This window comes from Dermacentor andersoni, chromosome 7 (genome assembly GCF_023375885.2).
Source record: "Dermacentor andersoni chromosome 7, qqDerAnde1_hic_scaffold, whole genome shotgun sequence".
Taxonomy (NCBI): Eukaryota; Metazoa; Arthropoda; class Arachnida; order Ixodida; family Ixodidae; genus Dermacentor; species Dermacentor andersoni.
The window spans coordinates 173457977-173478003 of NC_092820.1; the positions used below are offsets into that span (position 1 = coordinate 173457977).

Below are 20027 nucleotides of genomic sequence, written 5' to 3' on the forward strand. Positions count from 1 at the left end.
ACGTGAAGCTCAAACTTAGCGAAGTGCTCCTGTTGTAATGGCTGTCACATATGCTGCATATTGCTCTTTGTGATGACTTAACTAAGTAAGAAGTTGACAACGTGTGATGGTTTCAGCTACTTCTACGACAAACGCAGAAATATGTCATGAGTTATATAAAATCACGAAGTAATAGAAACGCATCATGAAACGACATCAACACAATGAATAGTTAGAGCACAACATGTCACAATAGAAGAAAAAGCAGCTAAAGAATGCTTCAAAACACAAAATTCTACGAAATCAAAAATGCTACGTATCATACCTGCTTCTGGTACAGATCCTTGACGTATTTATTTATCGTCACTTACAGTGCATACATAGACGAGGGACAAAAAGGACGACGAGGACAAGCGCTGACTTCCAACTGATATTTATTTTGATAAGTAAAAAAATAAATAAAGATCAGTTGGAAGTCAGCGCTTGTCTTCGTCGTCCTTTTTGTCCCTCGTCTATGTATGCGCTGTAAGTTACGATTGATACCATGGAATACCAACTAGCAGCTTAGTTCATTTCCTTGTTCAGTGAACTTGCTGCAGAATTTGTAGTCTTGTCTTTATGAAGTCGATTGAAACTGCTCTTCAAGTGCTAGATTGTGTTCTTCGCCAAACACTTGTGAAACTCGAAGCTTGTTTGTTGTTTGGTTTTTTCATTCCTTCATCACGTCATGATTAAATTTATTTGTGCTCTCGGTTGTGAGCCATAACAATTCGTTACTTCGATAGGCATAGGCAATTCATCGACAACATACCAGTCTGAACGCGTGTCACGGCATCGTACGAAATCGCTTGACCTTGCGAAGACAACTGATATAGAAAAACAGGAAGTTATAATGAAATTAGATTTTCCCTTGCTTATTATTAGTATTATTTTTTGTCTTGATACGGTTGGCGAAAGGAAGACCCGTAAACAGACTTGTTCGCCCAGTCTTTGCTGGAGGCACGCACCTTGGCAAAAACAACCCCTTCGAAATCGAGTCTTTCTATTTATTGAGACCTCCTGGATAGAAAAAAAAAAAAAAATGAAAACACGCATTCGTAAAGCGGCTTTTTTTTAATGCTTGAAGTTTAGATCTTGGCGCCTCTAAATGGCACCCGATAGGTCTTGTCACATGAAACTAATACATACTAAATATGCAGGAAAAAAGTGGCACTCGACGAATGAGACGCTGCCGGAATGTACAAAGTAACGTGAAATGTAACGAAAACGCACTCGACGTAAAGTCGCGTCACATACGCACTAAAGAGAGCTCACACACGCAGGAAAGGCACAAAAAACGCGCTGAAACTTAGGCCAGATAAGTGCATGGATACGGCTAACAAAAATGCCACATAAACACATAAATGCACTGAATACAGTCCACACAAAAAGAAGTAACTTAAAACACACCGAAACGTAGGGTAGATTTCATATGTACACTACATACAGCCCCCCTCCCCCTTTTCTAAAAAAAAGAAAAAGAAAAGACACTAAGCACTAAGTCAGGTCACAGAAAGCAAAGTGACGAATTGCGTCACACCATTTTCTTGTTTTCAAACAACTTTGAAGCGGCTAGACTCCAGATTACTTTCGTATAGCCACAAACGGTAGTGCCCATGTCCACATCCGTCGCATGGCGCAAAAAAGCTATTCGCTCGCTAGTGCAGTTCTTGAAGTGCATCGGTGACTGTTTATAGTATTCGTGTGCATCTACCTTACGTTTGCACTCTCTCACTCTTTTCTATCACCTTTATTTATTTATTTTTACCTCCAGTGTAAGGTAGCGAAACGGACGCTCGTCTGGTTGGCTTCCCTGCCTTTCCTCTCCTTGCTTTCTATTGCATTCTCTGTTTGCCATGGTTTTTTTTTTTTTTAGTTTTCTCCGCCTGCTATGTAGAGATATCCGTTATCGAGGCGTAAACGCTTCTGTAAGCTACTCGATGTGATGCAGTGCCGACGCTGAGGCAACCAAGCTGCGACGGCCCGCTTGTCTACTTTCTTAACCGCTTCCTTAATAACGCACATTAATGTATCGAATGTAATGTATCGCAAGGAACAGCGTTCCTTTTACATGCGCTCTTCGGAGAACAGTCACTGAGCCGACAGGCGAGTTAAGCCACGCGTAGTTCTTTTAATCGTGTACAGCGCCGAGGAAGCCGGACCTAAAGCGTAAACCCAAGTGATAAAGAAACTTAACGCAACTTAGCGCGCAAGGGTTGAAATTTGGAGGAATTGATAACGGTTAATTTCGATGGTGTTCACAGCGCACACGTATACTAAGGAAACAAGGGACAGGCAGAGTGTAAAAAAGCGCCGACTTCGCACTAATTTTATTTCATACTTTCATTTTTGCTTTTTGATCTCCGCCTGGCCCTTAATTCCTTAGTATGTGCGCGCTGTGAACACCATCGAATTGTACAGTACATTGGCGGACGCATTATAGTTTGTATATATATATATATATATATATATATATATATATATATATATATATATATATATATATTGTTAGAAGCCAGCAAACAAAGATATCAAGGACAACACAGAGGAAATCAGCTGTACTTACTAATTGAATTAAAGAAATGATAAATTAATGGAAATGGAAGTGGATGAAAAATCAACTTGCCGCAGGTGGGGAACGATCCCACGTACTCGCAGTACGCGTGCGATGCTCTAACCAATTGAGCTACCGCAGCGCCCTTTTCCCAGCCACTTTCTAGGGTATTTATATGTGTTACTAGTGGAACTAACCTTAGGTGTGTTAGCCTGCGCCACGACTCACAAACCATGGCGGCGGATGTGGAACATTCTTTCTGCCGCAGGCATCGCTATTATGTGATATTTTTGGGTGCAGGCAAGTAGTCAATAAACCCACACATGCTACCTGAGGGCATCAATGTTGCCCCATTCTTCTCGCATATATATATATATATATATATATATATATATATATATATATATATATATATATATATATATATATATATATATATATATATATATATATATATATATATATATATATATATATAACATGATAACTAACAGTTGGTTCGTCTCTCTTCTGTTTGTTAGTTCTTCTTGCACTAATTCATCTCCGCAGTGACGCAAGACCAACTACATTATAGGCCAGTGGTTAGTCGTATAAGACCGTACGACAATCGTGTTAGCCCATCACGCGATTGAACGTTGTCCAGGCTGCGAGTGCGGAGGGCAAGCGGAGTGCAAGCTGTTGCATACTAATGACCTGTGAAGTTTATACCTGATACACTACAGAGGGAAATTTGGTGCAAACGTCTGTGTGCACGATTAGTACTGGTCTTGTACTACTAGAATATACGAGAATGCTGGGTGCTACAGTGGATTTGCCTAAGCTTCGTCCCCATTTCTTCGAAGGGCGTTGTACAATGAAGATTTTACTAAAAGCAATTCCAGTTAAGACTTGGAAACTGGGCTTCCCATATGTGCGGCGGTCCACTTCTCTCTTTTAAATTTAATATAAAAGAACACGATTTCGTCATCCATAATGGTGACGGCTAACAGCTGCTTCTCACATAATAATAATAATAATAATAATAATAATAATAATAATAATAATAATACAATAGCAAGAAGAAATAGAAGTAGAAGGAAAGAATATCGTAAAGTAAAATATCACGGCACAATTTCGAAAAATAAAGAGCGGGATTACATAGGAGAGTAAATGAAGTTCACATTTACTCACACTGGAATATACAAAGACAAAAGGCGAAGACATCAAGTTACACCACACACTACATCGAGTTCCGACATTTACGCGCCGTCATGTCGACGTCAGAGGATCTCCAGATTCTACAGCGTTACCCTCACCGTATGGCGAAGAAAAGCAACCACCATCGCCACTGTGGGTTCGACTCATGCCCGTGCGGCCACCGAGGGCAAGGTGGGAGCGTTGCGCAACACTACTGAAGCCAGAGTCGGCCCAGCACGTGATCGTCACGTTAGAGTGCGCGGTACAATATCAGATTTAGTGCTCCGGCTCTGCAGGCGGAGCTATATACGGCAGGGCAGCCGCACAAGTGCGCAACGAATAAATACTACAGGGAACCAGACATTCTCGACCAACACGTTGGGTCTCAGAGGTCACGTGTTGGGCCGACAATGAGGGAAAAAGCGAAGGCAACGGCTTCAGGGAGAGTTGGCTCGCCAAGGCTGGTTGCGTGGCGTAATGCTCACTTCTAGTTGTACGGTAGCTAGCTGAACGAGTCGGTAAATCTGCATTATTATTACTTACAGCGCGCTCTTAGAACACGGATGCAGAAGAGAGACGAAACAGCGCTCGTGTTTCGTACCTTTTCTCTGTTCGTGTTTCTAGAGTGCGCTGTAAGTAATAATAATGCTCTTCTAGTGCATTTCCTTCCTCCGTGACTACGGTAATGAGGGAGTGGAAGCCGTACGCGCAACATTCGTGCTTGGAGACACTGCGCGGGCACGACGCGCAGCGCAGGCTCCGAGACTGCCGGTATCTGTGAATGCGTCTCGGAGACCACAGTAGGCGCTATTGTAGCCGACGAAGACGGTGTTGTGCGCGTCACCCGTCGCAAGGAAGACGTTCTTGAGATGATAACGGTGTGCGCTGTGAGAAGCTGCTGATGTCGTAGTAAATGAGTTCAGAGCTGGAGGAACAGATAGCTGTAGCCTGCTGACATTTTCCTGCTATATTTCTTGTTTCAGTGTTCTAAAGATGAATATTATATTTAATTTTGATTTGGACCATTTCTTTAATATTTATACACTTAGATAAATAAAGATAAACCATTTCATTCTCCGTGCGCTTTGCTTAAATTTGTTGGCTGTTGGGTTACATGTTTGTTACTAAGAAGAAAAAAAGAGCCCCTCGGTTCCTCTTATTCTTCTGTAGAAATGAACAATTTCGCGCGGTGACCACTCCAGAGCGGTCTCGCGGGTTCGATATCTTCCACGTACCGTTTTCGTAAGGCACTGCGTATAAACGCGACGCCGCTTATCAGCGACGCCGCCTAGTTGGACCCCGCCCGTGCCGCCTTCACCCCCCTCCCCCTCTTCTTTGCAGGCGCCCTCTCGGGCGTGATCGCCGTATACCTGGAGCGCGCGAGTGTTACCGCTTCGTGCGTGCGTCGAGCAGCTCGCCGCAGCTGTAGATGGGCTTGCGGCGAGCCGCAGAAACAAACCGCGCACGAGAGACCCGACCCAAAGTCGAGCAGGTGCTTCCGACTCTGATTTATGGACACCCGAAGCCATTTTACGAGAAAAAAAGATGCGGCTGCCGATAACGCGACACGGAGTCGTCCCATGTGCGCAGCGGAGCAAAAATGGCGTCCGTCCACCGCCGGCCGCCGCCTTTTATCGCTTGGGCAGCTGCCGCCCGCGCTATTGTCGCTGGCGCGGGAGTGCGGAGGGAGTGGCTTCTGTTAAATTGCTTTAAACTGTCTCGCTTTCTTGTTTTGGTATCGGTGGGCGAGAGTGCAGTGTCTCCTCCAACGCTGACCTGGATGTCCGTGTCTGGCGCGCGGGGTGCACGCTTCTGGTGCTGCGAGCGAAATGTGCGCCCTCCTCTGGGAGGAGTCGACACACAATGACGCACATTTTTGAAACTGCACGGAAATTCCGCTACACGCTTCTGGCACGCGAACGGATGTCGCTTAGCAAGTATGCTGGTCGGGAAACATATCTTTACCTTATTTTCCTGCTAAAGCTGTGTCTCGACGTGGCGCACCTGGCGCCATCGATGTTATCGTGACGTCATGACGCAGAACAAAATTTCCTTCCGCCGTGTGGATTAAGGCTAGATATCATAATTTCACAAGAGCGCTGTGTTCGTTTATTGTCGCGGCGCACGGGAATGGTAGCCACAGCGATACAAGTACGGAGCAAGCCAGTGTATAATGATGTCACGACAGATCCTCCTCATGGGTACTGCACCGAAACTAGGCCCGTATTCACGTAAATTTCTTACGCTAAAAGCGTTCGTGCCAACCAATAGTGATGGTGGACATATTATTAGTGAAGGCGATCAGCCAATGAAAAACAGCACTTACGAACAGCACTTACGCACTTACGCACTAAACAGCACTTACGAGCTATTGCAGTTGAAATCAATCGAATACAAATCGACGAGCAAGGACTATTCGATTCGTATTGGCACTTCAGTATATACGCAGGCTCCTATTCATTATGTTTTGCGCTTGTCGTCAGGAGTGAATTGCCAGCTGTAGGGCTAGATCAAGGGCCAAGCGGTCTTCCTGAAGTATTCTGAAAACACGAGCTGATTGTCATCAAGCCTTCTTACGAAAGAAGTTCTTTCATTAGGGCACTGTCTGGCAGCATGCATTTAAAATAATAATCACACGCGCGTTTCAGATACACCAAGATTCTCGGAAACGAGCCCCAATTCACTCAGTTTCATTAAAAAACTCCTAGAGAGAATTCTGTCGCGTCGATCACTCAGCTACAATGAGAATGATGAATAGCAATTCATGGATTTATCAAATCCTCGTGCTTGCAGTTTCAGACGTTCTTGTGCCGGTAATCGGCTTATTTATTACCTTTTATTCTTAACATTCTTAATTTCCAAGAAATTATACTTTTCTAAGCGCACGAATGTAGTGCGAATTGCGAATTGTTGAATTTGTAACGCAATGCTATTTTGTTGAAGTTGATCAGTTTGCAAAGCCACTAGGTCGTTTAAAAGCCAAAAGGAAGAAATGTAATTCAGCAGAATGGCGATGTTGGGCTAGTTGGTTCATGCTTGCAATGTCCTGTCCCTTCTTCTTTCCGCTTAGTTTTGCTGCGCCAGAACCAGATTTCAGAAGGACGAGGTTTAGGCAGATCCATCTATATACCCGTTTACTAATTTAATAATGCAGACTGCCTTGTCCTGAAATGTTTTCTTGTCACATTGTACGAGGGACGTTCTGAAAGTTTCTTGAAAGAGAAGATGGTACACCAGGTTAAGCAAGCAATCGTCGTAAGAATCCGCGCCCGTTGTTGGCTCAACGACGGAAGGAGCGTAAGCGGAGTAGGAATGACGCGTGCGCAGAGCGTCGAAGAGGAGAGAGTAGCAGCAGAACTGGGTGCCCGAGGTTAGAGTACAAATCACGATGGTAGACAGACGTGTGCTGACAACGTGGTCGCCAATGGTAGTGCGTGCTGCTATCCGGTATGAATGGGCACCTGTTCATTGCATTGGAAGCCGCACTCTCGGGACGTCGCTTCCAAAACAATGCTGAGGTGGATCAGGCTGTGCGACAACTCCTTGCATCGCAGGGCACCCAGTTTTACCAGAGTGGTTTCTTCAAACTGACTGCACGCTACAGCAAATGTGTCAATGTCGGTGGCGACTATGTGGATAAATAGTGCAAGGTGTGTAGTTCATGATACCATGGTGTTCTCTTCTTTTGTTTTTTGTTTTTTTTTGCCAGTAAAGTTTCCGTGTGAAAATAAATGACGAAACTTACTTTCGGAACCTTCCTCGTATGATAAACGGGTATGTTAAACTAAAAACTTTATGGAAACATACATACACAAGCAGCAGCTATTGCAGTTGAAATCAAATTCAATAGCCCATCATTAATCCTATGCTAGCTGAATAACCACGCTTGCACCTATCGTAGACCAGCTGGTGCTAAAGTTATCTATAGTAATTTTTGTAGGAAACGCCATGCTCTACTCATCTTGTAATGCGGTGAACTGAGTATAACTAGAATAACCACAATAGGACACACTAGAGTGTTCCTTTCACTCTAAGCGGCTGTGAAAGCCTTTGTTTATTTCTGTTTTTTTTTGTATTGTTCTCTCGTGTAGTGTTTTTATATGTGCGCATGTGTGTTTAGCTACGATTTTGGGATGGCAGGCTCTTCAGTTAGCCAAACTTTCAATACTCTCGCAGTTGATAAGCCACTGACTAGGAGGACAGAGTGCAGTGCCGTCCTTTGCTCGCTATACTCTATAGCTCCAACCTAACGTTGGGGCATCGAAATTTTTGTGGGAAACTTTAAAGCAAACTCCGACCCAACTTCGTTCGCTTCTACCACGAGAGGGCGCTGCTATCGCGAGCCGCACGGATCCGAGCTGCCCTGCCCCGCAGTGTTTAGCGCTGTGCGACGACGCAAGCACGAAGAGGAATCATTCTTCCCGCCCTTCCCCCTCCGCCTACTACTACCCGCAGCGACCGCGCCAATATTTGCGCAGGAGCCAGCGATCGCGGGTTTTCGCGTCCTCCCTCGGCGCGTCGCGACTGACGCCGCATGCCTTGTTTATCCAAACTCTTTGCGGCAGCGGCGCGCCAGGGGGTGATGCGGCCCGCCGAGACGCGAGACGTGACCTGACTTCCGGTTCCGCGTGCTTCGCTCGCATCGCGTTCCTGTGTCGCGCAAGCTCGGGTTTTGTGTTTGCTCGGCGTTTAGTTTTTATTCACTTTTGTGTTTCCTTTCTATTGCCTTTGCGTGTACTCTGTGCTTAGTTTGTATTTACCTCCGTATTTTCTCTGTGATTCGCGTACAGACTCAACCTTACGTTTTATTTCTTTTCCCTTTGTGTTTACTTTTTATTCGGTTGGCACTTATTTTCCTGCCTTGCTTTTTTGTGTCACCCATCTCGCTTCTAGCTTACTTTATTTTATCTGTCTGCTTACTCTGTGTCAAACTTGTATTTACCTGAGTATTTCGTTTCTTTCTGTGTGGGCCTTTTATGATCGCTAATGTGTATTATTTGATTGTTTCATGGCGCTCTTGTTCCCATGCTTATTTTTTGTTGCATGCGTGTACCAAGGTAACATTGAGTGGTGTGACGGTGTGTGCGCGCATCTGGTGAGGTTCGAGTGCCGATCGATGCATTAGAAGTAGGACGAGGAAAATTGTTATAAGAAACGAAGACGTAAGGCTATGCTCACTTCCGACATAGCGATTCCAACGGAGAAAATTGGCTTGGAGTTTCTTATTTGCGCGTTCTCGATCTGTCTGGCAACAACGGTTAGAAATCGATTAAAAGAAGACCATCAAATAGTTTACCGCAAAACAGTTACACCTTAAGAAGAAGCAGAACAAGAAGAAGAAGAAGAAGAAGAAGAAGAAAAAAACAATGTTTCCAAGGTAGGCAATGCCATGGCGGAACTGGTGCCCCTAGGCGAACAGTATTCGTTAACTTTCGTCAGACGTACGCTACTTGAGCTGCGAGAGAAATGTGGTTGCTCAGCTCAGGTCAAACAAGGCGGCAGGTTCAGTGAACATTACTTTAGCTTGCAGTCGCGCTGTTTGAGCCTCCCCGAAAATTCAGTTAAACCTCTCCCCAAATGCGGCTACGCTGACTACACCATAGCGCGCATCTAAAGCTACGACTTCTGCGAGGCGCGTGCGTGGGAGATGGTGTTGGAATGGAAGGAGAGGAGGCGGTGTGCCCGAGTAGCAGAAGTGGAGGACCCTTGAGGGAGTCGGCAGGAGAGGGGCTTTAGCTCTCTTTGCCGCTCGTGTATACACCGAGACTCATTAAAGACGGCGCCCGGCGCTAACGAACTAAGCGGGGCCGAGTCACCAACGCTGCTGCTGTGGTCCCTGTTTTTCAAATACGTGCGGTATGTGCAAAAGAACGGAGAGGGGTCGAGCGCATTCTATACGCGCGGCGAGCAAGCCCAGGCGGCGTAGAAACAAAGGCGGACCGTTTTAACGGACCCACCTACTTTACAATTTGGAAACAAAACGCAGCGTAAAGGGAAGATTACGTGGGTCGGGCCGGCTAGGCGTTGCAGAAACAAGAGAAAAGAAAGAAACGAGGAACGATAGAAACGGTGTCTTTGTTCTTCCTTTGCGGTTTTTCGGTCCCAGGGGCCAAATGTGAAGTTCAAATAGAGGTCGCAGGTTCGCGGGTGCACTGCTCTGCTTAAAGAACGGGAGGCGACTACGGTACAGATAGAATAAAGGAAAAAAAAAAGAAGTGGCGGAAACATGAGGTCCCGACCGGTCGCCGACTTGTCTGCCCTCTTGCGGGCGGACTTGAGCTTGACAAATGGAGCCCGCTCGAAAGAGACAAATAGACCTCTGATTCCGCACCCCCCTGCCCTCACCCCCTCCCCACTATACCGACCCCAACCAGCACAACGCTCCACGCGTAAACACCGGCCATGTTCTCCCCTCATCCACCGTTCCTTCAAAAACCTACCAACCTGTGTCGCTGCTTGGACCCCCGCCGATGTCTAACTGCTTCGGTGCGTTTAATTTCAGCCTTTCCACCGGCACTACACACCGCCTCGCCTTCCTTTTCCTCCTCCCCCCCCCCCCCCCCCACCGAGCCGTTCTTCGCGTCGGGTGCGCGGGCGAAAGCGTTTAAAACACCAAGCAACAAGGCAGTGTAGTGGTCCTGCTTGTATCGCTCAGTTCTGAGATTTGGCCGCTGGTGGCGTGCGAATCTGATTCAGTAGTTGGGGAGGCTTTCGATGTATGATCGAGCGCAAGGCGCCCTTCTGCGATTCGGCTCGCTTAGGGTTTCGATTTGAATGCTGCAAAAGAGCACATATAGACGGTTGTTGTACGTGTCGGATATTTCAGTTTGATGTAGTTTCCCTCAAAAATTCGGCGCATAGTCACTATGGTTGGACTGGCCAAAAATCAGACTTTGTAAGAAAAAGATTGTGTTTACAGGAAGCAAAGGAAACATTCGCGTAAAGATATGGTGAGGTGAATAACCATGTACTAAGAATTTATCAGGAAAATTGCTTCTAAAGAAATAGAAATTCCGCAGTGGAAAAGCAATCACCTTAAGTGTTCAAGAGAAGAGGCTGCCAAAGAAAGAACCTCAGGAATGGAAAAATTCACTCCAGTGCTGCAAAAAAGTGCTTCTCTGTATCTCGATGAAGTTTATATTGATGAGCGCCTACTGACAGTTATCACTGATGGTCATCATTACTGATGCTCTTTACGGGCATATTTATAGCGAGAGGCGACGTAGAATAAACTTTAGTAAAATAACGGCGGAGTTGAACTACTTTCCTCGCAATGATTTCTTTTTTCTTGTTTCGTTCTTATTAACTTCCCCAGGCTTGCGCTTAGCTCACTTTCTGGTTTGTGAGAAGCCATAAGCCTAATTGGATTCCATCCTACTCTGCTGAACACGCAATCTTCTTGTGACACACCGAGGTGCACTAGCATAAATTGAGTTTCGCAACACGTGTTTGTTCCCAGCATCATGCAGCACTGCCTGCGTTCGTCGTTATGCTATATTTCGCGCTGCAGTCGCATGCGTGTGCAACGGTGATCTAGCCCTCAGAATACAGGCAGTCAGGTTAACGGATGACGTAGCTTGAGGTGATGGAGGGGATAGAAGCAACATTCGAAGATCCTGTTTCTGGGCTAGACAGCTCATAGTTGTAGGTTTACGCGGGAGCCATATGCAGGACTATTGTGAGACCAACGTTTCCCGGTAAATTACCCGTCTTACTCAGTAAGCCGACAATGTAGCCCTGCGTAAGCTTCACGTTGCCCACTAAAATACTAGCGTTTCAAAGTAAGTTATCAACGTTGCACCCACGTATGGCCGACAGTTCCCAGCTAAACACCAGTGTTTTTGAACGAGATACAAATGATGGCTCTTGTAAGGCTGATGTTCCCCAATGTACGACTTGTGTTCCCCACGCGTTTTGGGCCGATGTTTGCCATTCTTCCTGTGATGCTAGGGTAAGCGCCATCGCTCGGAAACACGAACAAAAAAGAAAAACCCTCCGTTCCTCGACTCAGCGCCAAAATGGCAGCTTCTCCGGCCATCTCGGCACTAGCCGAAGTTTCGTACCGGTTCCCTCTCCTTCGTACCGTATTCACCCTCTCCCAACGCGTGCCATCGGCTGCGCCGCCGCTTCGCCGTTGTCGGAGGACGCTTAGGAAACGCCGTCACGCGCGCCCGCGAATGGCTTCGGATTCTGCGGAACCGATCCGGCCTCGTGTCTTCTGCGCTGCTTCCGTCGCTGCTTGCTTTTTACCCATAGCTTGTTTACTCTGCGAATGGATCTACTTGTTTTCGCTTTGCCAGCTTGGTTGTCTGCACGCTCGTAGCTGTTCGCTGTCATCTTTGTTGTTTTCTTAGATTTCAATGATCGCCTGCTTTAACCGCTGGCTTTGTTCTTCCTTTCTTTGCCTTCAATCTCGGACTATTTTCGCACTTATCTTTTTGTTTCTACACCATGAACAGACCAGTTGTTCTTAGAAGGCCAATAAGTCTCTCAGTATACCGCTACATTTTCTCAATATTCCTTCGTAATATTCGTGTTCTTCATATCATATTTTGCTTCCATTCACTTCTGAAGCAGCAGCTTACACACATTCGTCGGCCTACTTATTCAACCGCTCACGGACAGCATAAAGATGGAAAACGATAGTGGTATACGACTTCGGCATTCAAGTCAGTACTACGCTAGCTGATGCTTTCTGTATGTCGTATCCTGCAAAGAAATCAACGAAGGAGCAAGTGTGATAGATACGAATTAGGATTATGTGGCCACTGAAGAAATCGTTTGCTCACCTTTTAATAGATAGAGGCTGGGCTTTCTTACGATACGCCAATTCTTGCTGTTTGTTACTGCAATTTTTTTATGCTTTCCTTCGTCCTCTGCGCTCTTTTCGTTATTTTCTTCTTCCTTTCCAAGGTGCCGTTTGTTGAGATGACGTTCTTCGCTTCTTCGCTTAGCAGTTGTAACCCGCGATTAGTCTGCGTTTCGCGCTCGCTAACGTCTGGTTAGGAGAAAGACTTGATGCTGATCGAATTTGTTCTCGTGTATGTGGCTTTCCTGTGCGCATGCTGTGGAGAAGCAGACAGTAAACGTCAAATTATTCTTAAGTTATTCGTGCGATAATTGTTCTTTCAAGCCAAACGCGAAACACATCCAAAAGAGCAACTCATTTCTGTAAGATCGAAAGATGCAAGAGAAAACAGTGCCAAAATGTTTGCGATGCAGAGTACGTGAACTAGCCACAATTCTTTTATTGCGAAGCAATAATACTTTAGGTCGCACTTCAGCCCGTTCCGTGGCGAGGCGGTGGTAGGCACCATTGACCTTTAGCGTGACCTCGCTGCGTGACGTCACACCACGTGACCTAGAGTGACGTCACACCAGCTGTGTAAAAACGGGGCCCCATCTCACGCTGTCGCGAGGCGAGGCGGTAGCCACCAACGGCGGCCTAACTCCCGCTCCTCTCAACAGGGGCGCGGCGCGGCGCCCGAGTCATCCTCGCGTGTCGCGACATCAGCAGCGGCCACCTCGCAGCCGCCGACGTTCGGCGGGTGTCGAGCATCGAGAACGTCGTCATGTGCTACTTGGACCTCTCGTCCTTCAGCTCGATACGGGCGTTCGCCAACGGCGTGCTCAAGTCCGAGATGCACCTGGACGTGCTGGTGCTTAGATGATTCACTGTAAGCCGTAACACTAGCATAACCCAAGACTACCACCAGCCATACTACCAGCTGATCCGAGAATAACACACTATTGCTTCGCAATCACCAGGCTTAACCAAGCTAAGCCACGGCCGTTTTTTTCTTCATTGTTTGTGTTCAGCTTGTGTGTTTGTGTGCTCGTACTAGTGCGCGCTTGTGCTTGTATGTTTGTGTGTGTACGGGCGTATGCGCACACGCACCTTCTCGCTCCACGTATTCTACAAACTTGTCTCAAATTTTAAAGGGTGTGAGTTTGAGTCAGCTCGGCTGTGCTTACGCTATTCTATCACTTTCTTTCTTTTCTTATTTTTTCTTCTTTTTTTTTTGTGGACTCAACATGAGCTATATATATATGAACAGAACTTGGGAAAAAATAGCAAATTCGAATAAAAACCACCGAACGGAGTAAATAGAAATAGCTACGCCGGTGCTGTTCACGAATGCGCGTGCCCACGTGGTATGCGGCGAAGCCAAGCTCGGTTTACATTCACTCCGTCCCCACACATTTGTTGGGCTTGTTTACGATGCACCCTTTTCGGTATGCGTGGCTTCCTTTCAGGACCTGCAGGCTTACTCAAAAATATAAAATAAACAGCTACGTTATAGAATTCTCGGTCACTTCCTTTCTTTTTTCTTTTATGGAGGGTCGGTTTTCTCCGTAGTGATGTCTGTTGATTTGTTTGTTGGCCATCGGCGACTTGGTTGTGTCGACATAGCGCTGTCTTATACTGTTCCTGTAGCAAAGAGACCGCGGTCTCTTTGCTCATCTATTAGCTTTATTTGTTTATATTATTTATTTTGTTCGGAAGCAAAGAAATAACACGCTCCGTTTGAACCCGGCGGATTTGGTCCCTGGTCGTGGCCACTGCCACGCACGTGCACGTGCTGACAAAAAATGCAGAATTCAGACGACATTTATTATTTGCTTTGGAAACCGTGGAAGTGTTTGAATTTTGAAAACGCGTTGCTGTCTTCGGCTTTGGTTTCTCACGCGCTTCGACTGCTCTCCCTCAGATCATCAATTCACCAACCGCTCAGCGAAAGAATGGCTGCGAGTAAACAAACCACGTTTTCGTCCATTTTCATGCTAAAGTCGAACGTGAAATACCTCCAAAAGACCAACTCATTTCGATCAAAGCCATAAGGTGCGAGACGAACCAGCGCCAAAATGTTTACAAAATAGAATAGGTCAACTAGCTATACATATTTGTTCTTTTCTTTCGTCATTTGCTTGCGGTCTATGTTGCCACTATCCTCCTTCGCATCGGAGGGTGCACGAGAAATATGCACGCCTGTTTCTCGGCGCAGTTGTATTAGTCGTGTTTGCGTTGTCCGCGTTGTCTGTGAGCTTGTGCTTTGTGAATACGCCACGTATTGTGTTTGTTGGATGCGCTTTTTCTTTCTTTTTATTCTGTTTTCATAACACGCAGCGCTTGACGCTTCACAGAACGTGTTGCCGGTCCATATAGATAGGCCTATTACACGGTTTGGTCGCCCGAGTCTTCCCCCCAAAAATGGCGCTGTGTCTGTAAACAACACCGCTCACGCCCCTTAAAAGTGGTTGCAGCTGACTCCGGAGCGAGTGATTCCTCGCCTTCTCTCGTTCTCGCATTTTTCGTTGTTTTGCTTTCATCTTTTCTTTTTGGCACATTCCGTTCGTCTTTCTTGCGTTCTTTCGTCGTCTGCTGTGAACAGCGCCCGCAGCAGACGTCGGTCGCATGCTTGCATGCATTTGTAGATCGTCTGCTCGCCGTCTGATTTCCTTCTGGGTTGTTGGATTGTTTTCCTTCGGCATCATCTAAACACGAACACGCGCATGTGCGCACACACAAACACAGCCACACTTCGAATGGCTGCATGAAAGCATCCCAGTGCCCCGAAAGGGAAGACGGAGGGTGGCGCTGTACGGGAAGTTCCTTGTCCAGGGAACAATATCAGTCGTGGCGGCGGGATGGTAATTCGTCGCGGTACTTGTCCCTGCGTATCGAAGGCGGCGCGCATTGTGTGCGACAACCAAGTAGAGTGCCCCTCTGGTAGGTTGCCTTCAGTGAACAAGGACAGCCGTTGCTGGTGACGTGCGTTTCGCGGCACTCTCGTCCATTCCCTGTTTGTGTGGTTGTTCGAACCGCTAGTTCGATGCTGCTGTTGATTTGGCCCTCGGTGTTTCTGCGCTTGGCAGCAGTCGTCTACCGCCATTGCTTCGCTTTTTACTTTCACTGAATAGCTAAATGGTCCGCTCTTGCTTCCGTATTTCTTATTTACTCACTATTCATGCGTTGAGACCACTGTCCTACTGCATATTGTGGTTTTATGGCTGGAGTATGCCAAAGGTTCGTTTATAATATGTTACAAACCGGAAAATGAACGATTTAGCCCACTATGTGTGGCTGCTTTTCACTGTGAGGGACACAGAGGTTATAGTGGTGATAGATGTATACTATCGTGCTCATTATGAGTTACAACGCGTTAACGCTTTATTACGGGCTTCGCGTGTTGGCTCACACTGAGCGAGGTAGTATGGTATATTGACCGTGGCAATGAGCGTATGCACACACCAGTCTAGGGTCACAAGTGAGCTTGCTTTGGCTCACTTACTTGTAGCGCGTAGCGTTGCGTTATTCCACCACCTTTCTCCACCTTTTATTCCTTTACCCCTTTCCCCAGCACAGGGTAGCCAGCCGGTACTTACACTGGCTAACCTCCCTGTCTTAATTCCCCTTTTGTCTCTCTCTCTCTGGCGGAAAGCTGCCAACAATAGCGTTATAAATAAAATAATGAAATATTTATAATGCTAAGCGAGTCCTGGGCAGTTTTTTTTTTTATAGAAATGTTGACATCCAATGAAGAAAATATCTCGCTTTTTTAAGGCTGCAACTTTATGTTCGCATAGTCACCTGGTCAGTGTATAACTCGCCTGTCGTTGCCGGTGTCTTCGTGGCAATCGTTTGCGATCGCCTTCTTTCCAGATATATTGTTAGCTGTTGCGATGTGTTCTAAACACTTCTAAGGAACTTTGGTACTACTGCTTGTCATTGCTATAGTAAACGTTTGCCCCGGTACTGAAGCGTCTCACAGGCTTGGAGTCTGTTTTAACGTGTGATGCTATATGTTAACAATATATTGAGCAAGGACAAGCTGTTTCTCAGCCAGTTGGCGCATATTGACCTGCTATAAAGTGTAGAATGCCGTAAGAACATGCGGTTTTCTTCTATATGTTCAGGCCCCTGGCTACTTAACTGACTACAACAAACTTCAGCTTGTAGTAAGCCTTGTGTAGTGTGCATGATTGTTCGTGTGCCCCCTAAGCTTTTTCGGACGAATCGATCAGATCCACCATGTTACGGCTGGCGAAACGTGAGCACTGTTCCGCGTCCATTCGCCGATTCCTTCTCTACGCTTCGCAGTCGCCGCCTGCAAAGTGAAATACGCGGAGTAAATTTCGTTACCCTCGTTAGCATCAATTGGTCGAACGCGTGAGTAAGCCGAGAGTGGTGGGAACGACAATCGATCTGCGGCAGCGTGGCGCCGGGGAGTAGGGGCTCCGCTGCGCACTGACCACTGCCCTCTTCTCCACGGCGCATGAAAGCCAAGTGGCGAAGCACAACGCAGAGGGGCTGCTCTGGTCAGCGCGTTGCCTAGATGAGGACCGCTGGGTGATAATGGGCGAGACGGGAGGTGTTCGCATCAGTATGGGCGAAAGGTGGAAAGCGATGTGTGAGGAGTATTTCAGGCGTGGATTGTACTGGGATGAGAGAGGAAGGTTCGAGCAGTGAAGCGCGTGGGTAGAGAAAGTGCTAACAATGAGGGTGGCGGACAGGCCGAAGGGAATGAAGTTAATCAAAAATGGTGGACGGCCGACGGGCAGGCTTTTTGCTTCCAGGCCAGGTTGGAGCAGCGGAAAGAGGGTTGGGAGGGGAGGTTGAGGATTCGTCGCCCACGCTGTAAATTTGAAGTGCCCCTGTCTCGCTCGGGTCAAAGGGACCCCTGGGGCACTCGCCAGCTTGTCCGGTCAGGCAGCATCCGTCTTAGGGTCGCGGGTGGGGGTCAGGCGAGTCATCTGTGCCCTTTTTGCTTCGGCGTTATTACCTCAGTGTTAACGTAAAGGGGACCCTGGGTGTGCGTTCTTCGGTGGTTGGGAAAGGTATCAAATTGGCCAGTCCGTGATAGAAAAATGACTCTGAAACTACCCTAGAACATTCTCAGACACTTTGCTGTCTGGCAGGCGTCCATTATCTGCGAAGATACGGTCACTCTATGTATATGTATATATATATATATATATATATATATATATATATATACCCGCCGTGGTTGCTCAGTGGCTATGGTGTTAGGCTGCTGAGCACAAGGTCGCGGGATCGAATCCCGGCCACGGCGGCCGCATTTCGATGGGGGCGAAATGCGAAAACACCCGTGTACTTAGATTTAAGTGCACGTTAAAGAACCCCAGCTGGTCGAAATTTTCGGAGTCCTCCACTACGGCGTGCCTCATAATCAGAAAGTGGTTTTGGCACGTAAAACCCCATAATTTAATTTTAATCTTATATATATATATATATATATATATTTCTCAGTTTGGTGGTTATTCCTTCATTACTTTCCATGTCCTCTTCTTTTACGGCTCTTTAAAGGAATTGCAGCGCTGCTGCATTATTGTGCTTAATTCAGAGAAATTGGCTGTGGAGCAGTTAGTCGCAACTCATACATACAAGTTTTTACTCCTTGTGAGCTGCTCAAACCACCACTATCAAGTCTGCGATCATCTACATCGCGACAGGCTTGGTGATCACCATTAAAGTTTGCTTAAATGTATGCCAATATCAATGAAGTAATCTGAGCTTGCAGCTGCTTTTCATCGTCATTCTCATTCGTTGCGCATCTTTTCGTGAAAGATCTGCAAGCGCAAACGAGAACTCTGAAAGGGTTAACGCGTGCCCTAGCGGACAGTGGCATTTTATCCGATTATTGACTCGTATTGTTTATTTTCCCGTGTTTTATATTCATGTACTGACTTGTTCATTTATCCATTCACACGTATACACCTTTCAATATGTATCACTTTTCCAATTCTTTGTCATTACTGTAGTCAATGTACAAGTGTCTAACGCCCCCTACATTTGGTATTGCTATTTATTTTGTTTATACCGTTCTTTCTTTCAACTGTTTGTTTTCTTTGATTAAACACTTATCTGCTCATTGTACAAAGTGTTTTATTCACGCCCATTACATTGCTAATTGATTCAAGTGCGCCAACGCAAAGTGATCATCATTGTGTATACGCGTGTGTAACTTTAGTTGCTCATTCCCACGTGCCATTATTGTATACTCGTTTGATAATCAACTGTGCAAAACCCGACGACGACAGTTGCCTACATTTTCAATATCGTCAGACGAATAAATAAATAAATAAATAAATAAATCGTCGCAGTACTAATTAAGCCAAACTACTATACGGCTGCACCCAGAGAGATTTCGAATTTTGATGACATTCTGATATTTCTGTGGCCTGAACAGGCATCGTGCGTGTTGCTCATTTATGAAACCCTCTATCTAGCGTTGCGTTCCTCTAATTGCCTCCTCTTCTCCTTCTTGCAGGTGAGTTGCTTTCGGCACAAGGGCCCGTCACGCGACGCCGCCATGTCGGTGCTGTGCCTACGGGGCGCCGTGGCCCGGCCAAGTCGCGTTCGGCCCGTGGCCCCTCCGCTGGGAGTCGCGAGTTCGCGGTGCTCTGCCGCTCTAGGCGTGCGTCGCTCTGCTCCGGACGATTGTGTGTGCGCGCGTGGTGTGTTTCGATGAGACGCTCGGGACGCTCTTCGCACAAAGGGCAGTTTCGGCAGCCAGTGTCAGGTGAGTGCTATCCGCGCATTTTGTTCGGGGATTGTGCTCCTGCGTACGCACGGCGGCGAGGACGACGATCCGCCCGTGGCCAACGAGGGGACACGTCACCATGGCGCACACTGTGGGACCACAGGTGACGACTGCGGGAAACGGAGCGTAATCGCAACTGTAGTTGTGTCTGCAACTGCAGGTTTATCAGTACTTCTACACGGTCCGCCAATGTGAAAAGGAACGCCAGATTTGCGTTCAAAGCAGGTAATGTTGCGTGTTCGCTCGATAAAGGCCGAGTTGCATTCCTGAAGAGGATCCTTCAAAACGAGGACTATACTTTCGCAAACGATTCGTGAGTAATGTTCTGGCTTGCGTTTCTGAAATTTTATTTTATTTATTTATTTCACAATACTGTCAATCCCTGTCAATCTGATCTGTGTTTGCACACAGATCAAGTAGTCTTCATTTTCTTTTCATATTTCTACATAAAGTAGCTCTTGATATATGCCTGTACTCCTGTACACCTGTAACTCTACCTGTACGTGCAACCATACGCGTAAACGTACCTGAAACTGTACCAGCAGTAGTAACTAGTGAAGTGTAACTGTACCACTGGTGTAATTACTGGTACACCCGGCCACAAAAGTTTACGGACCACGCGGTGTCAGAAAACGTTCAATACCCGGGCATCTTGTAGTAGTAGCCAGTAAAACTGTATACGAAAATGTTGTTAGCATATTCTAGTCGAGGCG

General features: G+C 46.6%; 1 protein-coding gene across 3 annotated transcripts in view; it reads left to right on the plus strand.

Moving 5' to 3' along the window:
* trh (PAS domain-containing protein trachealess) overlaps positions 1-20027 on the plus strand; it is a 464837-nt gene that overhangs the window by 324677 nt on the left and 120133 nt on the right. The window contains exon 2 of one of the 3 annotated variants that reach the window (XM_050180193.3): positions 19042-19293. The exons of the other annotated variants lie outside the window; for them this stretch is intronic. The gene's annotated coding sequence lies outside the window, so the exon portion shown is untranslated. The remainder of the gene's footprint in view (positions 1-19041; positions 19294-20027) is intronic. 3 annotated transcript variants of the gene reach the window in all.